Consider the following 9380-nt stretch of genomic DNA (forward strand, 5'->3'; position numbering starts at 1 on the left):
CTTCTCTGATTGCTGTGGCTAGGACTTCCAAAACTATGTTGAATAAGAGTGGACATTCTTGTCTTGTTCCTGATCTTAGTGGAAATGCTTCCAGCTTTTCACCATTGAGAATGATGTTTGCTATGGGTTTGTCATATATGGCCTTTATTATGTTGAGGTAGGTTCCCTCTATGCCCATTTTCTGGAGACTTTTTATTATAAATTGGTGTTGAATTTCGTCAAAAGCTTTTTCTGCATCTATTGAGATGATCATATGGATTTTATTCCTTAATTTGTTAATGTGGTGTATCATATTGAAGAATCCTTGCATACCTGGGATAAATCCCACTTGATCATGGTGTATGATACTTTTAATGTGCTGTTGGATTCTGTTTGCTAGAATTTTGTTCAGGATTTTTGCATCTATGTTCATCAGTGATATTGGCCTGTAGTTTTCTTTCTTTGTGACGTCTTTGTCTGGTTTTGGTATCAGGGTAATGGTGGCATCATAGAATGAATTTGGGAGTGTTTCCTTTCCCCCTCTGCAATTTTTTGGAAGAGTTTGGGAAGGATTGGTGTTAGCTCTTCTCTAAATGTTTGATAGAATTCTTCTGTGAAGCCATCTTGTCCTGGCCGTCTGTTTGTTGGAAGATTTTTAATTATGGTTTCAATTTCATTACTTGTGATAGGTCTGTTTATATTTTCTAATTCTTCCTGGTTCAGTCTTGGAAAATTGTACCTTTCCAAGAATTTGTCCATTTCTTCATGGTTGTCCATTTTATTGGCATATAGTTGTTTGTAGTTGTCTCTTATAATCCTATTTCTGCAGTATCAGTTGTGATTTCTCCTTTTTCATTTCTAATTTTATTGATGTGCGTCCTCTCCCTTTTTTTCTTGATGAGTCTGGCTAAAAGTTTATCAATTTTGTCTGTCTTCTCAAAGAACCAGCTTTCAGTTTTATTGATCTTTGCTATTGTTTTCTTCATTTCTATTTTATTTCTGCTCTGATCTTTATGATTTCTTTCCTTCTACTGACTTTGGGTTTTCTTTGTTCTTCTTTCTCTAGTTGTTTTAAGTGTAGTTACATTGTTTATTTGAGATTGTTCTTGTTTCTTGAGGTGAGACTGAATTGCTATAAACAACCCTCTTAGAACTGCTTTTGCTGCATCCCATAGGTTTCGGGTTGTGTTTTTGTTGTCATTTGTTTCTATGTATTTTTAAATTTCTTCTTTGATTTCTTCAGTGATCTCTTGGTTATTTAGTAGCACACTGGTTAGCCTCCACGTATTTGTGTTTTTTACAGTTTTTTTTTTTCCTGTAATTGATTTCCAATCTCATAGTGTTGTGGTCAGAAAAGATGCTTGATACAACTTCAATTTTCTTAAATTTTCTGAGGCTTGATTTGTGACCCAAGATGTGATCTATCTTGGAGAATGTTCCATGTGCACTTGAGATGAAAGTGTATTCTGCCACTTTTGGGTGGAATGTTCTATAAATATCAATTAAATCTATCTGCGCTATTGTGTCTTTTTTTTTTTTTTTTTTTTGTGGTACGCGGGCCTCTCACTGTTGTAGCCTCTCCCGTTGCGGAGCACAGGCTCTGGACGCGCAGGCTCAGTGGCCATGGCTCACGGGCCCAGCCGCTCTGCAGAATGTGGGATCTTCCCAGACCGGGGCACGAACCCAGGTCCCCTGCATCGGCAGGCGGACTCTCAACCACTGCGCCACCAGGGAAGCCCTATTGTGTCATTTAAAGCTTGTGTTTCCTTATTTATTTTCTGTCTGGATGATCTGTCCATTGGTGTAAGTGGCATGTTAAAGTCCCCTACTATTATTGTGTTACTGTCGATTTCTCCTTTCATGGTTGTTAGCATTTGCCTTATTGAGGTGCTCATGTGTTGGCTGCATAAACATTTATAATTGTTGTATCTTCTTGTTGGATTGATCCTTTGATCATTATGTAGTGTCCCTCCTCATCTCTTGTAACAGTCTTTATTTTAAAGTCTATTTTATCTGATACGAGTATTGCTACTCCAGCTTTCTTTTGATTTCCATTTGCATGAAATATCTTTTTCCATACCTTCACTTTCAGTCTGTATGTGTCCCTAGGTCTGAAGTGGGTCTCTTGTAGACAGCATACATATGGGTCTTGTTTTTGTATCCACTAAGCCAGTTTGTGTCTTTTGGTTGAGGCATTTAATCCATTTACATTCAAGTTCATTATCGATATGTATGTTCCTATTACCATTTTCTTAATTGTTTTGGGTTTGTTTTTGTGGGTCTTTTTCTTCTCTTGTGTTTCCTGCCTAGAGAAGTTTCTTTAGCATTTGTTGTAAAGCTGGTTTGGTGGTGCTGAATTCTCTTATCTTTTGCTTGTCTGAAAAGTTTTTGACTTCTCCATCGAATCTGAATGAGATCCTTGCTGGGTAGTGCAATCTTAGTTGTAGGTTTTCCTCTTTCATCACTTTAAGTATATCCTGCCGCTCCCTTCTGGCCTGCAGTTTCCACTAAAAAATCAGCTGATTACCTTATGGGGATTCCTTTGTATGTTATTTTTTGGTTTTCCCTTGCTGCTTTTAATATTTTTTCTTTGAATTTAATTTTTGTTAGTTTGATTAATATGTGTCTTGGTGTTTTTTTCCTAGGGTTTATCCTGTATGGGACTTTCTGTGTTTCCTGGACTTGGGTGACTATTTCCTTTCCCATGTTTGGGAAGTTTTCCACTATAATCTCTTCAAATATTTTCTCAGACCCTTTCTTTATCTCTTCTTCTTCTGGGACCCTTATAATTCGAATGTTGGTGTGTTTAGTGTTGTCCCAGAGGCCTCTGAGATTGTCTTCAATTCTTTTCATTCTTTTTTCTTTATTCTGCTCCTTGGCAGTTATTTCCACCATTTTGTCTTCCAGCTCATTTATTCGTTCTTCTGCCTCAGTTATTGTTATTGATTCCTTCTATTGTATTTTTCATTTCAGTTATTGTGTTGTTCATCTCTGTTTGTTCTTTAGTTCTTCTAGATCTTCATTAAACTTTTCTTGTATTTTCTCAATCCATGCTTCCATTCTATTTCCGAGATTCTGGATCATCTTTACTATCATTACTCTGAAATCCTTTTACAGGTAGATTGCCTATTTCCTCTTCATTTATTTGGTCTTGTAGGTTTTTACCTTCTTCATCTGTGACATATTTTTTTTGCCATCTCATTTTTTTTTTTTTATGAGTGGGATTATGTTCCTGTTTTACTGGTTGTTTGGCCTGAGGCTTCCAACACTGGAGTTTGTAGGCTGTTGGGTAGAGCTGGGTCTTGGTGCTGAGATGAGGACCTCTGTGAGACCTCACTATGATGAATATTCTCTGGGGTCTTAGGTTCTCTGTTAGTCCAGTGGTTTGGACTTGGAACTCCCACCGCAGGAACTTCCACTGACCCTGGGCTCGTGAACCAAGATCCCACAAGCCGCCTGGGGTGGCCAAAAAAAAAAAAAAAAAGAACAATAACAAAGTAAAAAAGGGAAACCAACAGATATGTTAGAAAGAATGTAAAAATTAAAATATAGATGAATCAGTAACCAGAAGGTACATCAGTACCACAGTAGTATAAAAGAGGAGGAAGGAAAAGGAAAAAAGGGGGGGGGCACAGGGGAAAGGCCTTGGCTGTGGAGGGCAGGGCCTAAGCAAGGACGAGGTTTGGGCAGTGGGTGGGGCCAATGCTCAGGGCCCACAGGGCTGGAAAAGGCCCTGGGGGCTGTGGGGGGTGGGGCTTAGGCTCAAGGAAGAGAAGAGGCCCAGGCGTGCCACACTTGCCTGGTCTCAGAGGGCAGGGGACCTCACCTGGGAGCCCAGCAGGCTTCCTGGGCTCGAGTGGGCAGGGCAAATGCCCTCCACTCCTGCTCCTCCGGTCTGGGGTCTGGGAGGGCCCCTCCCGCCTGCCTCTCCTGATCTCACTGGCCTCCCTCCTATGCCCCCAGGACCAATGCGGCTGGGGGGAAAGGGGGTGGCTTGGAGGGCAGGGGACTAGCCTGGGAGCTCAGCAGGTTCCTGGGGCCTGAGTGGGTGGGGCAAACACCCTCTGCTCCTCTCCTGCTCCTCCTACAGAGCCCCTCCCACCTGCCTCTCCTGATCTCCCTGGCCTCCCTCCTATGCCCCCAGGACCCACGCGGCCTGGAGGGGGCTTTGGATTGCAGGAGACCAGCCTGGGAGCTCAGCAGGCTCCCTGGGTCCCAGTGGGCAGGGCAATCGCCTTCCACGCCTCTCCTGCTCTTCCTGGAGGGTCCCTCCCACCTGCCTCTCCTGATCTCCCCAGCCTCAGGGGCACCAATCTTGTCTGCTTCCACATCTCCTCTCCCCTCAGCCCCGCTACATCCTGTCAGTTCACTCTGGGGTTCCTCCCATCTCCTTGGGCATCAGTCCCCCAACAACAGCTGGCAGGTGCCCTAGTTGTGGGGAGATGCTAACTCCACATCTTCCCACACTGCCATCTTGACTCACTCTCCCAATCTTCTACAGTGTCTAATTTGCTGTTAAGCTTCTACAGTGATTTCAGATACTGTATTTTTCATCTCCAGAAGTTGCATTTCATTCATTTACGTATCTTCCATTTTTATCATAATGTTCACATTTACTTGTCAGCACTTTTTTAAACGTCCTATTGCTAATTCTGTGATCTCTGTCATCTCTGGTCTGTTAACTGATTTTTCTCCCAGGATCAAATTTTGCTGAAGTTTCACATATCTAGTAAATTTTTATTGTATATTGGTCATTGTGAACATTATATTGCTGACTGTCTTGATTTTGTGTGTGTGTGTTTAAGTATTGAGTCTTGTTTTGGCAGGAAGTTATTGTGGATCAGCTTTATCCTTTCAAGGCTTGTTTTTAAATGTCGCTAGGTTAAACCTAGAGTAGCTTTTAATCTAGGGCTAACGTAGCCCTGTTACTAAAGGCATAAGCCTTCAGGTGTCTCTGCCGAATTCCTGAGATGTTCAATGAAGTCTTTACTCCAGCTGGTAACTCTGAAGTTGTTCAGTCCATTGTGAGCTCTGGGAATTTTTCAATTTACAGATCCTGGGTAATTGTTCTTTCCTTGGTAGTTGATCTTTGCTTGGCCTTGTGGAGTATTACTCTACACATGCTCAGATTAGCAGTCAGCCAAAGACTCAAGATTTCTGTAAATCTTCTTGGAGTAAATTCCGTCTTCTCTGGTATTCTGTCAAGCAAATTCCACAAATTGCATCTTTTTGCTAACCACTGTACCCTTAGTGACATGTACCGGGCCTCCCTGTTATGTAGTAGGTGCTCAATAAAATATTTTTATGAATACATGGACTTATACATAGTATTTGCTCATTTTAAAAATTCCCTTTGTATCTGAATATATCTCCTTTTTAATTTCTAACATCATCTCTCCTGTTTAAAAATCTTTGCTATTTTTATTTTGCCATATTTATTTTATTGATCATTTCAAACAACCAGCTCTTTCCTTTTTTGACCTGTATTTCTGGATTCTAATTCATTGCTTTATTAATTATTTTACCTGCTTTTCCTTAAAACTTTATGTGTTTTTCTCATTTAAGGTAAGAGGCAGTATAGTGTAGTGGTTAAAAGATTGGGTTTGATTATTGACTTTATCACTTATTAGCTGAATAAACTTCAGAAAGACACTTAACCTCTCTGAGCTTTGGTTCTTTATCTGTAAAAGCGGGAGAATATTACTTGCTTCATAGGTATATTGTGAAGATTAAATGAGTAAATTTTTTCAGAACACAACATTGTCTGACACATTAAGTACTGTATAAGTGATAGGCAGACCATTTGGTATATTTTTATTCATTCTGTATTAATATTAAAATACTGATCTGTGATTTTCCTTTATATACTACTTCAGCTGAATCCTTATGTTTCAATTTTATTGTTCTCATTGTCAGTAATTTCTAAATACTTTGTAAATCAGCAATTGTGATTTTCTCCTTGAACGAGAAGTATACAAGAGATTTTCCTCTTAGCTTCCAAGTACAGTAGATGGATTTTCTTTCACCCTTTTACTTTAAAAAAAAAAAAAAAAAAAGCTTATGTTTTCATTGCTCTGGTATCAGAGAGTATAACTTAAAATTGAGATTCTTCTGTGCATTTATTTTAAAAATAAATTTTTATAAACATGCACATTAAAAAAGTACCTTCTCTACGTGCAAGTTAGAAAGTTTAATATTTAAATCTCCTACTTTAGATCCTCTTCAAAATTACTGTAAGGCAGTCTGTAGCCTGCCTTTGATATGTCAAATACTGGGAATGCTATATAATCAAACATTCTAAAGCTGGGGAGGGAGAAAGAGAATGAGAAAGGAAACAACAGAGGCCACTGTGGCTGCACTTTGCACACATACCAAATATCTGTAAGTCTTGCTTACTCATAATTTGAGTTTATTATCTAGAATGCCACTACCAGAGGCACACTCATCTTTACTGTCCACTACAAGAAGGCCTTCCATCCTAGCTCCTAGTCTGCCTCCACACTTGAACACATCTAGAATTTCTGAAGTCTTCTCCCCTGCCCCAATCACTAGTACAGTGCTATATACAGAATACAGTTAACTTTCTATATACAGAATACATAGTTAACTTTCATAAATCCTCAATGACCCTACTTATGAAGATATGACTTGAAGAATTCTGAAACTCAGTAAACTTACCTATAAAATGTTGACGGTAATTTGCTGTTTAGGTACTAAAATTAAAGTCCTTGTTATTTATAATGTAGTATCTCTCGTAAGATATTTGGGGTTACCATTAACCAGTAATATGGTAACCTGGTGGAGGCCAACAAGACCAAAACTGTTCTTCTCTGGGGAACTGGAGTACTGTCTTTAAGGGAGAGATGATTCCTGCTGTCAAATGGGACGGACAGGAAACCAGAATTGTCAGAAGAGCCCTTATATAGGTTGGTGATTCTCAATGAAAGGGGGGAGGGGACATAATTTTACCCCCCAGGGGCATTTGTCAATGTTTAGAGATGGTTTGGGTTGTTACAACTAGGGGAGGAGTACTGCTGGCAGGTAGTGGGTAGAAGCCAAGTATGCTACTAAACACCTTACAATGCACAGCACAGCTGCCTACAACAAAGAATTACGTGTCTAACTTAACAGAAAAAGACAAATACTGTATGATATCACTTATATGTGGAATCTAAAAATTAATACAAATTAATGTATATCCAAAACAGAAAGAGACTCACAGATATAGAAAACAAACCTGTGGATACCAAAAGGGAGAGGGAGAAATTAGAGGTATGGATTAACAAACTACTATGTATAAAATAGATAAGCAAGAGGGACATACTGTATAGCACAGGGAATTATAGCCATTACCTTGTAATAACCTATAGTGGAGTTCAATCTGCAAAAATACTGAATCACTATGCTATACACGTGAAACTAACCTAATAATGTAAATCAACTATACTTCAATTAAAAAAAAAATTATCTGGCTCAAAATGTTAGTGGTGCCAAGGTTGAGAAACCCTTATATAGGCAAGCAAGTGAACTCTCTTGTCCTCTGTGCTCAGGCCAGAACTTAAAGAGTGAAGTTGTCTAGGAGCTATTCTTTGGTAAGACCAGTTAAAAAATGGCCTTTGCCACAGGAGGTGGCATCTCTGTAGTAAACAAAAGTTGAACATGAGTAGTTATATTTTGTACATAAGATTACCCTTATTTTATGTTTTTAATGTCCATTCAGTTTTTTCTCCTATTAGAAAAATCCTTTTAAATACCCATCTTACCCTAAACTATGTATAATATTCCAGTTGTACTGCTAAAGGATCCAAATTCAGTCTCTCCTCAGCTTTGAAGTAAAGTATTAAGGAAAGAAGGGTTAACATGCTTATACTTTGAGGCCAAGCGGTGGTGGCAGCAAGTAGTGAAAAACTCTAAGAACAAAGTGAATTCTCAGAAAACAGGGCTGCATAATCCATCCACTCTTCCCAACAATAGACTCTCCTTCAAGCATCAAACCTGGAGGTTCTGGGGTTATTCAATTAAGAAGAGTGACATACACTTTAGTCACATATGTAGCCTCTCAAACTGCAAATTGAAAATATAAAACTCTTCATAACAATGTCAAGTGTCTGCAATGAATTTTCCAACTAAGTGGTGCTGAACTGTGTATAACTGGCAAAGGGCTCAAATTGACAATGCTTACACAAGAAATTTCTCGCTCATTTATTCATCATTTGCTGAGTAACAATGAGCTCTCAGTCAGTAGTCAAGAGTTGACAATCTAGTTGGAAGGCACAGCATATAACCATGAAACTTAAACAGCAAAGACAATATTCCAAAGCCCAATGAGCAATACCCCAAAAAGTGTATTAGATTTAGAATAAATCAAGAACATTCTGAGCTGAAGTAAGCAGGAAAAGCTTAACAGAGATGAGACTTTTGAGCTAGGATGTGAAAATATGAAAAGGATCGGATAAATAGACAAGAAAAAGAATTTCTAATGCAGTTTAGCACAAGCTAAACTTAAAAAGCCAGAATACAACAAAGAGAGAGCAAGGGTCTTGGGATGCTGAGACATTGATGCTTTTATTCACCATCCTTAGAAATTACCTGATTATCCAGCTTGGAATGCTTCAACTGCTTTTTGTTATTAAATCTGCAGATGCTATCCTTTAAATGGGATAGGTCAGATGAATATATTCCAAGGCCCTCTAATAGTTTCTGGGATGATTACTCTTCATGGAAATAATGTCTTAGGTAAACAATGAAGATTTTCCAGGCCATGTTCCGGTTTTGTAACAGGAAACTGAATAAATATAATTGGCAAACACATTTAACCACGTGTGTAAACTTTTTCCCCCTGGCTAACATAAGTTGGTATATCAGTAACTGTATAAAGTTGTTCTATCGCAACGGAAATTATTGTATATTAAAGGCAAATTCCTGGCAACTCGGCATGCTCAGGCTCTACCACAAATTCTCTCTGACCACATTTTCATTTTATCTATTGAAATAAGCAGTTTAGGGGCTTCCCTGGGGGCACAGTGGTTAAGAAGCTGCCTGCAAATGCAGGGGACACGGGTTCGAGCCTTGGTCCGGGAAGATCCCACATGCCGCGGAGCAACTAAGCCCGTGCGCCACAGCTACTGAGCCTGCGCTCTTGAGCCCAGGAACCACAACTACCGAGCCCACATGCCACAACTACTGAAGCCCGCGCGCCTTGAGCCTGTGCTCTGCAACAGGAGAAGCCACCGCAATGAGAAGCCCGCGCACCGCAACGAAGACCCAATGCAGCCAAAAATAAATAAATTTAAGAAATAAGCAGTCTATCTCCTTCCCTAGGACTTTCAGTGCTCTACTGTTGCCCTCATTCTATTTAAGGCATGCCTGTCCTCCTCTCCAGTCCCTGAATTTCCAAACGG

This window comes from Kogia breviceps, chromosome 6 (assembly GCF_026419965.1).
Source record: "Kogia breviceps isolate mKogBre1 chromosome 6, mKogBre1 haplotype 1, whole genome shotgun sequence".
Lineage (NCBI taxonomy): Eukaryota > Metazoa > Chordata > Mammalia > Artiodactyla > Physeteridae > Kogia > Kogia breviceps.